This window comes from Hemicordylus capensis, chromosome 2, assembly GCF_027244095.1.
Source record: "Hemicordylus capensis ecotype Gifberg chromosome 2, rHemCap1.1.pri, whole genome shotgun sequence".
NCBI classification, from domain to species: domain Eukaryota; kingdom Metazoa; phylum Chordata; class Lepidosauria; order Squamata; family Cordylidae; genus Hemicordylus; species Hemicordylus capensis.
In genome coordinates this window covers 315,013,311-315,031,219 of record NC_069658.1, presented here as the reverse complement: position 1 = coordinate 315,031,219, position 17,909 = coordinate 315,013,311, and the positions used below count along the sequence as shown (strand labels likewise).

The following is a 17,909-nucleotide window of genomic DNA, read 5'->3' as shown; positions in this document are numbered from 1 at the left end:
AGAAACCCCCTTTCAGCTCCTCCTTCTTCTGAGTTACAAATCCACTCGGAGAGGCTTATAAAAGTAAAGAACAAAAAGAAAAACAGTTTTATTCAAATGCTACAGACTGCTTCTGTCTGAGGCTATCTCAGCTTTTAGTTACAGGTAAAAATATCCATTAGGTTTCAAGAATACTTCAAAAATCACCCCAAATGATGTTGAGGTGGCACATTTTAAAAATCGTGGTTACCCAGTTGCAAGGAACAGGTATGTAGGAAAATACAAAACACCTTTAAAAGCTTACAGAGTATTTTGCAACACCCTGGCTGGATGGCCAAAGGCTAGTGTTTCTTAGTTTAGTTATGTTACAGGTAAACAACAATAGACCAGTATCAGGTATATACAAAACACACACCAAAGAAACAGAAAGTCTAATGCAAAATCTAACTAAACAATTTTCCCCTAGACTAAACTTCCCAAAGCCAAAGTCCTAGCTTCCTTTGTCTTGAACTCACCAAATCCTGGATGAGAATTCAAGCTTCCTGCCCTCCTGGTTTCCCAGGATGTGCATAAACATTTTCCTGCATCTAGTTTTTATGTCCACATGTCCTACTCTCTTCATCCCCAGCCAGCTTCTTCTAACAAATAAACTCTCCTTCCTTCCAGTGGTTCTCTAGGTCCCACCCACCCGGTGTGCTGATTGGTTGAGCCATGGAGTTCACTAGCCTGTCAGTCAGGACAGGGTTCACTTCTAGTTAACTCTTTAGGGGAGGGATGGCTGATCACTACAGCCCCCGCCCCCCATCCCCAAAAGCTTAGAGAGACAATAAAAGACTGGGAAGTTGAATAAAATACTTTTTTTTGTCCCAGGTCTGTCACAAATGATATCAATTCATTTCTCTTTCTGTTTCTGAAGATTTAAAAACATACAAGTATCCCTCCCCCCAGATTGTACACAAATTGAATTCTGAATTCTGAATTGATTGAAATACCATAAACTATCAAACTAGTACTTCCTGATGTATACCTTGTGCTTCTTTTTAGACTATGAGCCATTTGGGGACAGGGAACTATTCTTCTTACCATATTTACCTTACTTGAAGATGACTCTTAATTTAAGATTATCCCCCTGCTTTCTAACATCAAAGAACTTGGACAAAAATGTAGTCTTGGCTATTCTCACACACACCCTAACCCAGGCTAGGGAAGCCCTGCCTGCACTAGGCTGTGTGTGAGAACTGCCAGGATCAGGCCTGCTTAAAAACTCAATTTTTGAGCGAGCCCTTAACCTGTGTTCCAGGATCATGTGTTCACTGGGGCTATGTAGTCCCAGCGGACACAGAGATGAGAGCCTAGAGCTCCTGTCTCCTGGGGGAATCCCCCAATGCACTGTGCTTGGTGCACGGAGCATTGTGGGATTCCCAGAGGCTAAGACACATTATCCTGGCCTCTGGAGCTCCATGCTGCAGCACGCAGCACGGATCATCTGGGAACATAGTCCACGCTCCCAGAAACAACCAGCACTTGTCTGCCCTACCTGCCTGATCATGTAAATGACCTCACAGTTTTACTCTTTCCTATGTAAACTACTTTGAGAACTTTTACTTGTGGAAAAGCAGTATATAAATAGTAGTAGTAGTAGTGGTGGTAGTAGTATTTTATGTTGTAAGAGCTCAGAAAGCAGATTATCTATGTGCTACAAATGTGGTCTGTCACCTTAAGTGGCACAGCGGGGAAATGCTTGACTAACAAGCAGAAGGTTGCCGGTTTGAATCCCTGCTGGTACCCCTATATTGAGCAGCAGCGATATAGGAAGATGCTGAAAGGCATCATCTCATACTGTGCAGGAGAAGCCAATGGTAAACCCCTCCTGTATTCTACCAAAGAAAACCACAGGGCTCTGTGGGCGCCAGGAGTCAAAATCAGCTTGATGGCATACTTCACCTTACAAATGTGGTCTCCATCTTTGGAAAGTGTTCTTGATTCCCTCTGCTTAATTTTTCCTCATCTTAAAGCCAAATGGAATTTTTTTTCGTAAGGAAGAGTAAAAGTGAACTCTTAATTGTTCAGATTTCCTACAAAACTTAGAGTAGCCCTAAAAGAAAATAGCATAGAAACTGGCTTTGTATGTAATTAGACAGTGATGCAAGACTGTTTATTGTTATCAGGCAAATTAAAAAAAGGCTCTTTCTAGTGCAGATCTATTACTTTACAAGGTTTTGGTCAGAGCCCTGGAAGTATAACCAAGTTCTGATCTCAGTGCCACCAAACCCTGGCTCATCTTAAGGAGTGGGGGAGGAGAGAAGAGATGCAGATGCTCATCTACAAAGCCTTATACAGTATTTTTGCAAGTACAGTGTGCATGCCAGTTTGGGCAAAAATAAAATTACTTGTTTTCTGCCTGTGGCCATAATTTTTCTATGCACTCCTTTGCGCTGTACTTATAAAATTACATAATGGCAAAAATAAATTCTTAAATGTTTTCCCCCTTTGGGTTTTAAGGTGTGTTTTTTTTTTAAAGTGATCTCAAAACAGCTGTTAAACACAAGTTTTCCAAATGTCTAAGGTCGGGTTATGTGTGTGTGTCTCCCTAAGAAGTGGCTTTTTATCTCATGTGTAGAGCAGTAGACAGGCTATTATTATTATTATCTGGGGGAGGTGGGTATGAAAACTATTAGCATATTTGCAAGAATGCTGTAAACCACAGTTTGGGATTTAAAATACTGAGTGAAATATCATTTTTTAAAAAGTTCATTGGTTTGTGAATCATACACACACAAACAAAGGCTGAAGATCACTGAGTGAATATGTAAACTGTGAATAGAGATGTGACAGGTGAATATAAGGGAGGGACAGAATTTTGTCAGACGTTACCCCAAACCTTTGAAGAGCCCTCCCTGAGAACATCTGCCAGGCTCCATTTCCTGACATTTTTTTTTGTTCTGTGATTTTCAGTTTCTTATCTTCACTTTATGCTGAAACTTATTTCCAGTATGTATTTATTATATTTATTATGGTATTTTTTGACGTGTTTTTGTTTTAATTGGGCCGGCTTGGACAATACTTCACCCAACCAGCCTCCTCCACATGATTAAAATACACATGTTCCTCCTCCCAATGTGCCAGTCCCTAATCGTATGAGTAGGTAATTAATCTGAACCATTCCACTACATACATTCCAAGTACTACTTTAAAGGAGTATTTGGAGCACATATAAAGGAGCATTTCAGATGAACTGCAGGTGAAGAATGGTGCTCTGGTGGGCAACATGTGCTCACATCTTAATCATGTTGGGTGAGCTGGTCAGGCCAAGTATCATCTGAACTGACCAGTATTCCTCTCTAATTTTTTTCATCTGTGTGTGGAATGAGTTTTGTTCTGGGTGGCAGTATCAAGGCAGTGTGTGCACACCTGCATTCAGAGTGGGACCTTCCCGATTAAACCTGAGCGAGATCTAAAATTAACTGAGCAGACAACAACTAAAAACATGTGAGCAGGCGCACACAAGCACACTTTAGAGAGAACATTGGAACTGACCCACTGTTTGTTGGTCTGTTTTGTGGAATATAAATGAAACTATTTTTAAAATAGTTTCCAGAAACAATAAATATTCTAGTCAGACACAATATACACCTATAAATATACTGAATATACTAATATACAGTATATTAGATATACCTAATATGCTACACATGTGAAAGTGTCCTCCTCATGACTCACACTTTATGGAGTGTTATGCAATCACATGTAATCAGTATGTTGTTTTTGAGTCAAGAATCTTTTTGACTCCATCTCTTTTTGACTCCATAACAATTATATGTGATTCTTTTCATGTGCCTACTATTGATGCAGTTTTTATAGATGTATATGATATTGCATGTCTATAAATTGCTTGTTTATAAATTTGGTTCCTTCTCCTTCTCTCTCTCTCTCTCTCAAAAGGTGAAGATTTTTGGATTAATAGCTTTTCAATAAACCATAGCTTTGTTTAAGACACTGAATTAAGCAGATACTTGTTCTTATTAAAATGTGCTGTTAATCTGAAGTTTAAAAAATGATTTTCTTGCATGATTTCATAGTGCTAATAGAGATGTTTTTGGTCTATTGGCTATTGCAAGAGTATTTTCCCCTGATCTAGTGCTTATACACACAGCACTAGTTTGAGGGTTAGTGTTAACCTACAGTGCATTTAGCCTGCAGCCGGTGAGTAGCATTTGCAGTGAAATCACAGGATTGCAACCTTGTTCAGTAGCATGAGCAGAAACTGTGAGGAGAGCTGGTCTTGTGGTAGCAAGCATGAATTGTCCTCTTTGCTAAGCAGGGTCTACCCTGGTTTGCATTTGAATGGGAGACTACATGTGAGCACTCTAAGAGATTCCCCTTAGGGGATGGGGCTGCTCTAAGAAGAGCACCTGCATACTTGCATGCAGAAGGTTCCAAGTTCCCTCCCTGGGATCTCCACGATAGGGATGAGGGAGACTCCTGCCTGCAACCTTGGAGAAGCCACTGCCAATCTCTGTAGACAATACTGAGCTAGATGGACCAACGGTCTGACTTGGTATAAGGCAGCTTCCCAGGAGCGTAGGGAAGCTGGTGGCGGATCATGTGCAACTGCCGCGGCCCCCTCGCCCCGCCCCCGTGTCTAATGTAAGATGCAGGGGGATGGCTAGCCAGTCCCTGCATCTGACGTTAGACGCAGGGGCGTGGTCTCTCTCCCAAACGGGGCCACATGGAAAGGAGATCAGCTCTCACTGTGCTGGGCAGCATGGGCCGGAGTGACTCTCCCTGCCTTAAGTGCAGGCCAATCTCCCTCCTAAACCAGGCCACACAGCCCCACTTGGGAGGGAGATCGATTGGCCCAGCTGCGTTGGCAGCGAGACCAGGAGCGGCTCTCCCTGCCTTTAAGGCAGTCACTCCAACCACGCTGCCAATGCAGTAGCCCCATTTGTGACCGCAACAATATCCCCCCGCGTCTGGGGTGTGTGTGTGTCTGGGGCTGCGCTCGCGGCTCCTGATTGGTGGTGGCCTGGGTTCTTTGAACATGTTTGCCCAAAGGTGGCTCCGCCCTGCAGCTTCCTATGTTCCTAACTTAGTTATTTAAAATTCTGCAGGAGCTCCACATTCTGAATTAGAAGCCAGGGCTACAATCCAGAATGGCACACATGAAGTATCTATGCACACACCCAGATTTGTTCCCCAATTGCTTCTTACATGGCTCCATGTCTGAAGTGTAATCAGAGGGTCTGGCACAAGAGCATTTTATAAGAAAATTGCTGTCAGTGCATGTGCAATATGATTAATCCTTGTTCCTTTGCCATTTTTAATGCTAATGATTTTAATGACTTCTACTTTAGTCCTTTGGACACACAAAACTCTTGGAAACTTGGAACTGAAAGCCTTCAATAATCATAAGACCTAATGCACATTATTGCAACAACAATCATGCACAAGCAAGTTTTTCTAGAATTAGATCAAGGAAACAAGATACAAGGGGGGGGGAATGTAAACCTCTATCCATTCTGTGCAACAACCCCCTAAGAAATGACACACAGAGATAAGCTTGTTTGGCAATTTTAAAAATGAAAGATTCCTTGGTTTTGTACGGGTTTTAAAAACTATTTTTATTAGTTTACCAATTTAAAGCTTAAATGGTGCCTTGCAGACCCTGTTTTCAGGCATTCATGCCAACTGGACCACAATAATCATCTATGTATATTAATAGCTGCCTATTGTGAGTCTATGGGATAAACTGGACTACAATGTAAGTAAATTTACTCCAAGCTGAGGTTGTGTGAGCCTTCCAATCAAACATACTGAGAAATATCTCACCATTTAGTTTTATCACAATATAATCTTTAAAATTCTCCATTGCTGCCCTGAGGCTTTGGAACACGCTTCCTGCTGAAATAAGAGCCTCCCCATCTTGTACAACTTTTTAAAAGGCAGTCAAAACGCATTTGTTCACCCAAGCTTTTAATTAGATATTGTTTTAATTGTGTTTTAATAGTTTTAACATTTTGAATTTTAATTATTGAAATGTTTTAATCTTTTTATTGGTTGTTTTAATTGTTTTGTTGTAAACCACCCAGAGAACTTGTGTTTTGGGTAGTATAAAATGTGTTAGATAGATAGATAGATAGATAGATAGATAGATAGATTAATGGATAATCCTTTTTGTTTTCCTTGCTCCATCTCACTACATTATATTACTACTCTTGCTCTGAGGCCCAAACACACATCTGATGCCTTTGCTCATCTCTCTATATGGGAAACATCTCCGAATAGAAACACTATTTGTATGTGAAAAATGTAGCCTTGTGCAAATGGAGAGGAGGGAATGATGACAGAGAGAAACCATCTCAATCTTTTCACACACCAAACATCAATACAGACTGTATTCTCACTGTGTCCTATTGAGACAATATACTTAGGATCAATGTCTCTGTCTGTATCACCCTGGACAATCTAGTGGAATTGTCGTGGCTATATGTCTTTCCTCACCACAGTAGCCCTATCAGTTTTGGAAAACATTGAAAATGAAGACACAGTGGAAAACCACCAAAGCTTGCACTAAAAGGCAGCCTACACCGGGAGGTAAGAAAACTGTTCCTTGCTTTTAACTGTAGGCTGAAATTAAAAGCACTCTGTGAACTGGCAACACAGCAGACCTCTTAAATTATATCTCCACACACATACATTTTTGGTCCCAGAAGCTCAACTATAACCTGACCTTGTTTTGAAATATGACCTGCTCACCAACATTTGGCTTTGAATTATGTTGCTGTCAACTATGCCTTAAAAACGAATGGCTGACCTTTTTCAGAGTTACTTGACATGTAACTCTACACAGCAAGAGTGCAAAAAGTAAAAGAATTCTGTTCAGTGTTTTTAGTGTTTCTTGAGCTGTATGATGACCTAGGCAAGAACAAAAGCCATTTTTGTAGAAGAGCTGTGAACACAAACAGCATGACCAAGCAGAATTCAAAATATAACTTAAAATATACAATGTGTAAAGAAGTTCACTTCAAAAGACTTAAAAATACAAAAACACACAACTCTGGAAAGGTAGAAAAGTAATCGCTCTGGCAGAGGACAAAAAGTAGTTCTAGATATTATTGAAGCAAAAAAAATGCAGGACATCTTTATCTTCTGTGCAAGACTCTGTGTGTGTGTGTATGTGTGTGTGTGTACACACACAAACACACCCCACAAACATGCTTCTGCACAGTCTTAATTTTCCAAGCCAAGATGATGCAACAGGTAGGATTTGCATAATCTTAAGGCACAGCAGAGATCAGTAGATTTGCCAAAAGTCCAAACTCACAGAAATCATGTCTTCCTTAGCTATCATTTTGACACAGATGTTTTGATCCCTTTGAAGGAAAGAAGAAAAGGCATCAGAAGAATAAAGAGCAATTTTAGTGGCCTGCAATCCATCCCTTTACACTCAAGACCTCCCTGTCCCCTCTCCCTAGCTATCAGTAAAATACTAAGCAATACGACCCACTGAGCTCAATTTTCATGTTTACCTTTTCCTGTGCTTTTGAATGTTATTGTCCTTTATCTTTTTTAAACAAGTTAAATTGTAATGGTCTTTCAGATATTTCTGAAGTTCAAAACAGCTTGAGAACTAGTATTTGTACTGCCCAAACTGGTGAAAGATTGACAACTTTATGGTAAATTCTTGAAGTATTTGACAATATTCAAACAATGAATCCATTTTTAACTAGTTCCCAATGCCCAAATCTGAAGAATGGCTTTCTGAAGAGTTTCCAATCCTACTCTTTCAAATTTTCCCTGTGCCTCCATATACCACAGGCATAGTCATGTTCGTGGCAGTAAGGACAAGGTTGACAGTCTTAAAGTTTTCAGTCAGCACCCTTCTTGTACAATGTAACTCAACACCATCTATTCACACAGGATTATTTAAGTACTTCCTTCTAGCCCTGCCATTTGTTGCTTTAAAAACTTCCTGGTATTTTCACTCTGTGGAAATGGACCCATGCCTCCAGCCTTTCAGGCTAGATCTGTGCTAGATATAGCACCCTTTGCTTTTTATGTTGCATTGCCTTATAGCTTGAAAAACAGCTGTCATCTTTCATGGTTGATATAAAATATCAGTACATTGTAATGTATGTTATAAACAAGCACCACAAGTTGTTTTGTTCATTCAGAATGAAGCAGAACAATATTGACTGATTTCTGGCTGTCCAACAAGAGATAGTCACAAGCAATTAGTATGGCAAACAAGATGGCCCACCTGCACCAATGGGAACAAAGCTTTGTTCGTTCGTTCGTTCGTTCGTTCGTTCAAAAACCAACTATGCCATACTCAGGTACAGAAGTGTCATGGTTAGCCTCATCCACAGCACTGAGTCACTCTTTAGCAATGCTTCTGACATACCTGGGTTCAGCATTTGGCCAGGAGGGCCATGCTGATCCTGGAGGACCTCCACAGTTTCAGACTCAGGGTAGCCCAGGAATCTAAACTGCCTACTCAGTCAGCTGCTGAACTTAGGGATGCCAGGTTGGTGTGGCCACAGAGCATGTCAGTACAAGCAGCTCTACCCTGGCTAGCACTGCCCTACTCAGGCAGAGCTGTTCATGAGAACTGCTGGGATCGGTCCCGATCCCAGTGCTCCTCACCAGGTGCCCCAGGTTTTTTTTCCTCAGCCAGGTACCCCAGGTTTTTTTACCTGGGCTAAAAGTGAGGAAGGAGCGGACACAGTGCATTGTGGGATTCCTAGTGGACGGGCATCCTTCCCACGGCCTCTCTCTCAACACGCAGCTTGCCACAGTGGTGATCATGAGCAAGCATGGTGCAGTGAGCTGGGCTTCAGACGCAATTGTGTGGGAGAAGGTAGGACTGATCCTGTTTTTCTCCCAGCCTTTCCCGGTTCCAGGAAAAATGGGTGTGAGAACGAACTGAATGCTTCCCCCCCCCTTTTGTTTGTGGGTAAAGGTAAAGTGTGCTGTCGAATCGGTGTCAACTCTTGGTGAGCACAGAGCCCTGTGGTTGTCTTGGGTAGAATGCAGGAGGAGTTTACCATTGCCACCTCCCTCACAGTATGAGATGATGCCTTTCAGCATCTTTCCTACATCACTGCTGCCCAATATAGGTGTTTCCCATAGTCTGGGAATCGGTTTCCCATAGTCTGGGAAACATACCAGCAGGATTCGATCCGGCAACCTCTGGCTTGCTAATCAAGTCATTTCCCCATTGCACACAGCATACATATCCAGTTTTTGAAAAAGTGAAGAGCGCTCAACAAACAGAATCAGGGTAGTTCTGCACCTTACACAGAAAGAGGGGAAAGGAATAATAGATTATTTGTATATCTTCTGTTCACACTTCCTGGGAAGAGCCAAATGTTGAATTTGCTAATCTCCCTCATTAACTTTTGCTCGTGCAAAAATCACCATCAAAGAGATACATGAGATCCCACTTTGGATATTACACAAGAGGCCTAAAAAAGATAAAGCACAAATCACCCTCACTTCTCCTCCCAACCCTTCTATGGAATGTTCACAGCTGTCCTAATTTTTATTACTAGGAGTCTCTAGTATCCCAAGCATCTCTAGTTGAATTAGCATTGAAGTGCACACACTATCAGTTTTGGTGAATCTCCTAGTGTTATAAAGCATATCATCATCATCATCAAACACATAGCATGCCTAAGAAGTATGGCTGGAAGCTGAATAGGGCCCTGACAATCAAGTGGGCCACCATGCATTTCCCCCTGCCTTTCAGCTACCTAACATTACGAGCAATTCCAGGTGACCAAGGGTGGGCAAATGAGGCAACTGAGCCCATCTCCTGCTGCACTGTGTAATTTTACAGTTTCTTCTAATGGTCTCTAGGTTTAGATTTTTGTGGATCCCTCCCACAACTCTCGATATCCAAAGATACTTTATGACTAAACTTATTATTTATTTATGTATTTGATTTGATTTATATACCGCCCTTCCAAAATGGCTCAGGGCGCTTAAACCATTAAAACTGGCGGTTAAAACCTCTGGGGGGCAGCAGGAGGCATATTCCTTACGGGATTTCAGCACTGAAAACAATTGTGAATTGGCCTGAAGGTACATTGCCAGATAAAAATACACTTTGTAGGATATATGTTTAACATGTTTATTCATTCATTTATTGTTAAATTTCTATTCCACCTTTTATTAAAACAATCTCAAGGCAGTTCACACAAAAGTTAAAACAAGACTACAAAAATTACACAGTTAAAATATCAGCTAGAATATAAAAATACAGATCTGATTAGAAGATTAAACAAACAAGGTCAAACTATATATTTAATTCTCCTAAATGTACCCGTCATTAATCCCATGTGTGGCAGCTCTCATGAGAGCAGCTGCCTCAGGATAGCAACGGGGACCGGAGAAAATGGCGGTGGCGGTGGGCTGGCCTGGTCTGCCCACCGGTTGGCCAGAGGAGGAGGTGGCAGGCAGGCCTGGCCCTGGCCCAGCTGCCGGTCAGCTGGAGGAGGTGGCAGTGGGCTGGCCTGGCCCGGTCGCCCGCTGGGGGGAGGATGCGATGCCCGCCAGGAGGAGGAGGTGCCGGCCTGGCCTGACCCAGCTGCTGATTGGCCGGAGGAGGCGGTGGTGGGCTGGCCTGGCCGAGCTGCTCACCAGAAGGAGGAGGAGGGAGGAGGTGGTGGGCCAGCCTGGGCCGGCTGCGGGGAGGAGGGGCAGGCCAGCTTTCTGGCCGACCTGCAAGCCAGAATGGGTGGGGTGTGTGACGTGGGGGGAGGGGGAATGGCCAGCCAGAAAGCCAAGCATGCTGACGTGGTGGTGGTTGGGGACAGTGGTGGTGGGTAGGCCAGCCGGAGGCACAGATGCTCTGTGCCCGGCCCAGCTGGTAGATATATAATTCTCTAAGGTGTACTAGTGGCTAATCCCATGCTGGCAGCTAGTTCGTGAGCAGAAGTACCTGAGCAGCGGGGATTCCACATGCAGATAGGGAGGAGGAGCCTGTGATGGTTAAGGTCAGTTGGAATGCAACTGTTACTGGTCAGAAGATGTGCTTGATTGAGGAGAGGAATATATATATATATATATATATATATATATATATATATATATATATATATGAATGATAGTGGGCAGGAGTCTGAGAAGAGAGTGGTCGTGATGGAGGAAAGAACCCCTTCAGGAGAAGGAGGCTGCCGTTGTGAATTAGATGAGGAAACAAGATGAACAAGATGTGTTAACTCAGGAAGAGAGAGAGGGAGAGAGAAAGAAAGGGAAGAAAGACAGAGGGGGAGAGTGAGTGGAGGAGTGGGGGGAGGAAGGGAAGAGAGAGAGAGGAAGGGTGAGGGACGGGCCCAAGCCTGTTAGCAGCCTGAGGGGAACAAGCAGCCATGGTGGTGGTGGCAGCGAGGGAGGGCTTGGTCAACTGCTGCTGCTCCCATGGGGAGGAGCAGGAGTGGGGCTTGGGTGAGGGTGGGGAGGTCTCTGGGGATAGGGGGCTGCAGCGTGGCTAATAGGCACCAGCAACGCTGCAACCACGACCAAAGAGGGGTGAGAGGGATGGAAGCAAGGGGATGGAGGAGGAGGAGCAGGAATGTGGCCCAGGTGAGGGTGGTGAGATCTCTGAGGAGAGGAGGGCTGTGGCAGGGGGTGAGGGGAGCAATCAAGTAGTAGTGTGAAGATGCTCTGCGCAGGTTAAGCTAGTGTAACCATAAAAGACACAAAGCAGAAGCAATAGGAACAATTAAATAAAAAGCCAATATTTCACATGCTTTCTAAAAATTGTGATGGAGGCTGAGGAGAGCATTCCAGAGTCTGGGGGCAACAACTGAGAAGGTCCTGTTCCGCGTGCCCAACATCCGAGTCTCCCTCATTATTGGCACCCGGAGTAGAGCCCCCCAGATGACCTTGTCAAGCAGGTAGCAACCCTTGGGAGCAGGCGGTCCCTCAGGTATCCAGGGCCCAAACCACTGATGTTGATGTTGTAGTCATTGAGCATATTGTTATGGCAATGCTGCTGTTGTATGTGAAGATATCATCATCATAATCTTTAAGCTTTTTCTATTATTTGATTAAATGCTTGATAATATTTAATGGCTGACATCTACACCACGGTACTAGAAGAACTTGCTGATTGTGACTATTAGCCTATGTAGGGGGCCAAAATGAATTGTCCTTTGGCTTATGTGGGAATTTGGGTGGTCGAAAACCTAAACCTGTTGCTGCTGGAAGGAAAGGGTTTCTGAAGTTCTGCCGCAGGAGCCCATCAACTTCACAACTTTGCACCCCCTTCCAGGTGCCTTATGTCTCCCCCTCCCACCAAGGGAGAGTCTGCTCCACTGATGTAACCTGTGACAGGGGAAAAAATGTAGCTGGCTAGATAAAAAGCAGCACTGAGGTGGGGTTGCTTTGGAAACGGATGCTGCTTTAATGACCAGTCCTGTCTGTCTGTGCGTTTGCCTGCTCGGCTGGTATATTTGTAAGTATATACTGGGAAAACTTTCTACGGGTTTGGGAAATTAGCACCATGAAATACCTATTTTTATAAGTTTAGTTTTATTTTACAAATATGAGTCTTTAAACCATAATCTCATCTCAAGATTGTGGTAAACTCTCTTTTGAGTATTTCTGTGGGCTTGCTTCACCCACCCACCCTTCCATTTTCTTGCTTGTCATACAAGGCAACAAAAATATCCAACTTCACAGAGCCACTGTTGCTGATCATCGCCTCACAAAAGAGGCAAGGCCGGCTCAATCTGGAAAAACAAAATCAAGCAGCTGCTGAGTGCCCATCATGCTAAATTGTGTGTAAGCAGGCCATCCTAAACTTTAAGAGGCTTTTTGTAGAAGAAGAGAGAAGCCAGAGGCTACACGTACTGTATAAATCAAAGGAGAAGGAACACTCTCAAGGGGAGATGCCTCCTGAAGGTTGTCCCCAGTAAACTACCAGTGCAGCTCCAGTGCCTGGAAGGGGATGACTCCACTCTCAAATATTATTCAATATTATCCAAATTTTGCAGATCTCGCCTTTTACAAATAAAAATCTGAATGTCTAGATTCACTTCCTACCATCTCCATGCATACCCAAATGTGCTATTTGTCAGAATTTAATAAAAATGTATGCTTTGGCAGAAAGGTAAGCCTGACTTGATCATTATTGCAAATATAACAGAGCATGGTTATTTTATGTAAGGTTGCCAAATGCAAGAATACATAGAGATTTTTTTGAAAAGTAACAAACCATACAACTGAAGCGGCTAAATATAAACCTTTCAAAGCTTTAAGTTCCCAAAGACCATAAGGCCAAGAGGGAAAATAAATCAATAGATGGTGCCACTTCTAATAGAAACCAGACCAGAAGCCTTGCCACAGATTTTAGAAAACATACAGGCTCCTTTCTTGAAAAGCTAAATAGGGCATCTGACAGTAAACAAAAATATAGGGCTCAAACTATTTTCAAACCACATTGGCAGAGAAAGCTGAAGGAAAATCCTGTTAGATGGCTGAAGGTCTTTGTTGTGCTCTCTGCCAAATAATGTTTGCAAGCAGAACGTGCCAGATCCATAATGACTACCATCCAGAATCTAACTGTCTACCAGATGGTCTGGGCTACAGATATTTCAAATTTAACAAGGGCAATTTTACCTGTGCTTCAAGATGCGATCAGTGTTCATGGAAAACAGGCATATTGAAACAAGTAACCCTTGACATGCTGCATGCTAGTTGAGCAACATGAAATGTCGACAATATTATATACCAGGTTCTAGATGTCCACCATATTCAGAATGACTGCCAGGGAAGGGGAGGGGAAAGATGAAAAGAAAATGCAAGCCGTTAATGCAACAAGGTCTAGCATTGTTAAGATTCTGCCTCAAGCCTGCCATTAAAATTTGAATAAAGTCTGCGTGGGAAAGAGAAAAAAGGGCGTAGGAGATGGGTGGATAACACAGCAATGATAAATAATACTCGTACAAGTCTGTGCTAGTTCAAAGATTCATTAGGAGAATTACAGTTGTAACAAGAGAAGGATGGATAAGTGGTTAAACCGGTATGTCTGTATACAGCTGAATACATGAAAAACACTTACACAGCAGCCAAACTTAATTGTGCTTATGTTCTTAAGACTACATCTGCTGTTCTGCTATCATCAATGCACTTAAAAGGGAGGCCACAATCTTATGTATTAGTAAAGTAGTATATGTTAGCAGCTCAGAGTCAGACAGACAGGGATCCCTACCAGTTAAACACTTTTAATGCAGATGGCTTTAAAGGCATTCGTGACTGGCCTCTAGTGGCAAACATCTCATGCATTTATGAAGTCTCAACTCAACTGGAATGAGACTCTCACAAAAGGCCCTGCAAATTTTCAGTATCCTGTAACAAAAGGCTTCATAATAGTCACATCCAGAGGGGGCGGGGGGGAAGAACAAACCTATTATTGAGTTTGCCTAAGCAAAGGAAGCCCAGTAGCTTCCCTCTCATTCTAATAAAATAAAATAATAAAAATAACAACAACAATATTTATATACTGCTTTTCCTCACAAAAAAGAGTTCACAAAGTGGTTTATGCAGTGAAAGAAAATTGTTCCCTGTCCCAAAAAGATTTCCAGTCTAAGATAGCAGCCTCTGGAGGGATAAACAGGTTGCTCTCCTCCTGCTAAATAAAGAGTTGCCACTTTAAAATGTGTCTCATTCTACAGCAAAGACAACATTGGTAACTTCATTAATTTCCTCAGGCAGTTTCAAAAGCAGTTTACAAACAGCACTGATGCATTTGGAAAAGTACAGAGGAAAGACAAAAAGTCTGATATCCAAATAAAATCCAAAAATACCACTGGGCACACACAAGCCCTTGGACAATGGGCATAAAATACTTCTCTCATTTCTGAGCCAGAATACTCAAGGCAGTACCTCACATAGGGCTGCTGCCAAAAAGGCAACCCATTGATAAGTTTCCTCATCCCTCTCTGTAACACGTAGTACAGATTACCTCATGTCCTGAAGCCATTATGCTGCTCATTTGTTCAACCTCACTTCACCTCTTTGTCTGCCACTGCCAGGGAAATGCTCAGCATTACAACCTCAAGAGTACAGGAGGTAAGTCATATTACAGTCACAGAGTTAGAGTCAGGAACTCAACACAGGACGACTATGTTGGTGGCAGCCTCTTCTTTCTTATAACATGAAGTTCTCTCCTCACATTACATTTAAGGACAGTTCTGGAAAAATATATGATAATCAGCACGTAGTTTTGGACAATTACTTTAAAAAGGGCCAGTTTCATGTATGGTGGCAGGAATACCCAGCATGTTTGTTTGTTTGTTTATTATTTAACATATTTTTATTCCGCCCAAAACTTACATCTCTGTGCGGTTTACACCAAAAAATTGACAACAGAAAAATTAAAACATTGGTTAAAATAAATGACAACAAAAAGTTAAAACATTACAACAATTTAAAACAATATTTTAAAACAATGTTAAAACTATTAAAATTGTATTTAATTAAAAGCCTGCGTGAACAGATGTGTCTTTAAAGATTTTTTAAAAATTGGATGGGGAGGTTCTTGTTTCAGCAGGGAGCGCATTCCAGATCTTCGAGGCAGCAGCGGAGAAGACCCGTCCCCGAGTAGCCACCAGTCCCAGATGAGCCGGTGGCAATATGTTGACACTAATGTGCATCCCCCCCATATATTGTCAATGTAAGTCTCACTGGTTTCAAGGCTGCAAATGCACCTGTTTCCATAAAGTGTAAATTAGTTCCCAATTTGCACTTTTAATTGCCTTCCTCCTAAGAAGAGATACCTTTTCATTCTAATAGGGCAAGAAAGCAGAACACATTTTACAATGGGCCTCTAAACTAATTTACATTAGGGTGATGACTTTCACTCATTGCTCTAATTGTTGGCTAAATGCCCATTTTAGTGAATCATGCCACATGAAGTCACCGTTTCAACAAATGACTACTGAAATACTCCTCAGTACTTAGGAAGTTGCCTTTTACTGAGTCAGACCATCGGCTCATCTAGATCAGTATCGTCTACACTGACTGGTAGCGAGAATGTATACTGAGAGGCTGTTCACACGACTGTGCAGATGCACAGTCAGGTGGGTGGAGGGGAAGGCGGGGTTCAACCTACCTTCCCCCAGACAACCCTTTGCAGCTGGGCAATGTGCAAGCCATGTACCCCCATGACCAGTTCTGCTAGGACAGTATGGATGACTCTCTGCATTTCTCCAGGCTGTGCTAGTAAACAGAGGCCGGGACTCATTGTCCCAGCCTCCATGAATCCCACAGTGCACTGCACACCGAGCTCAATGTACTGGGGAATTTCCCCAGGGGACAGGTGCTTTAGGTGCCCGTCTCTATGTCAGCAGCTCGCACCGATACATGATCCTGGAGCCAGGGTTGCACCCTTAACCTCAGGGTTTGGTGCCGCAGCACAGATCCTGGCGGTTCTCATGAGCAGCCAAGCCCAGCCTTGGTTGCTTAAGCCTGGGCTTGACAACTCATGAGGACAGCCGCTGACTTTCCAAGGTTTCAGGCACAGGTTTTTCTCAGCCCTATCTTGAAATGCCAGGGATTGAACCAGGAACCTTTAATAATAATATATAATAATTACAAAACACTTGCTCTACCACTGAGCTACAGCCCTATTCCTGACTTTAGCTCAAGACCACAGTGCACCTTTGTCAATGGAGGCAGCAAGGAAACTTTTGTAGGCGTGATTAGAAAGGATACTCTCAGTGGTGGATGAGAATGCTCCAGACACAGCCAAGTGCTCCATACACAGCAGCTATCAGACTATTTCCCACCACTTCTGAACCCAACCACAATGCTGGTTCTATGAATACTTAAAACAACAGGCCCTCTAGATAATATGCATGCAGCTTTCAGCTCTTTTGTACTTAAGAGCATTATTAACTTTTAGAATTCAATTAGCCTTGCGTGTGCATCTTTTTCACATAGCACCACATGCTCTTACCAGCTGTTAGGGTGGTTTAGTACTCTGAATTAGGCTGGACGATCTCACAATTCCTGAAATACCTCAAGAGAGAGAAAGGATAAACAAACAGATGTTATCCATGATATTCTTTTTAAAAAGGTTACAAGTCAAATATTTTTCCAGTAAAACAATAAACCCAGCAAGACAGCATAACTTGGCAGTTATCCCACCCAAAACTGTTTATTTTACTTTTCTCAAGTATATTCTTCTCAGTCATTTTAACATATGCAACACATATATTCACATTAAAATAAATTCTGATGGTTCATGGCTCATGCAATTATCAGTTGTCTCTTATCTGATGTGTACACCTGTATGATACATTAGTAAACACATGCCTGTTGCATTCACTTTAGTATGTGTGAAATAGTCCTGAGTGTTATTTATTAGTTATGTTTCAGAAAACTGGATGGTTCACCTTTGCCCATAGGTCTTGTGTCCTGAAAAGATGTCAACATGGTGACACAGGCATGCATGAGAGCAATTTTGCAGGTAGTCTGTACTGCAACACACATTCTATATGGCGATTGCTCCTTCATGAATGTTACCTTGCTGTCTTTTGAATATTCAACAATAAATCTCTTCAAGATCCAAGAAACAGACAACACTGAATGTGTTAAGCCCTTTTAGATGGCATCTCAAGGGCCAACATCCAGACTAAAGCTGCAATGGTGGGAAACTGTTTTCCATCACATGTGAGGTTAGGCCATTCTAGCCCCTCCCAATTGAGAAGAAAAACTCCACTTCCATCAATGTGGCCAATGACTCGAAAATGAGGGGGTTAAACATGTGCTTCACTCTCTCCAAATGAAATCAGTGGGTTTTAAAATGACTGAACTTTAGTTGGGCACATGATTTTAAGCAAGCACCACTTCTGCAGCACATTCGCACCATGTTTTATGATTTTATTTTACTCTTCCTCACAATACTTTGTTAAGAA

The 17,909-nt window shown here is 42.5% G+C and overlaps 1 long non-coding RNA gene across 1 annotated transcript; it reads right to left on the bottom strand.

The window, feature by feature from the left end:
• Positions 1-12,588: 12,588 nt before the first annotated feature.
• LOC128346110 (uncharacterized) lies at positions 12,589-17,004 on the bottom strand. The gene is made up of 4 exons (XR_008316784.1): positions 16,949-17,004; positions 14,954-15,182; positions 13,609-13,752; positions 12,589-12,719 (listed from the first exon to the last, which is right to left on the bottom strand). It is a non-coding gene; the product is annotated as an uncharacterized LOC128346110 (long non-coding RNA).
• Between the last annotated feature and the right edge of the window lie 905 nt (positions 17,005-17,909).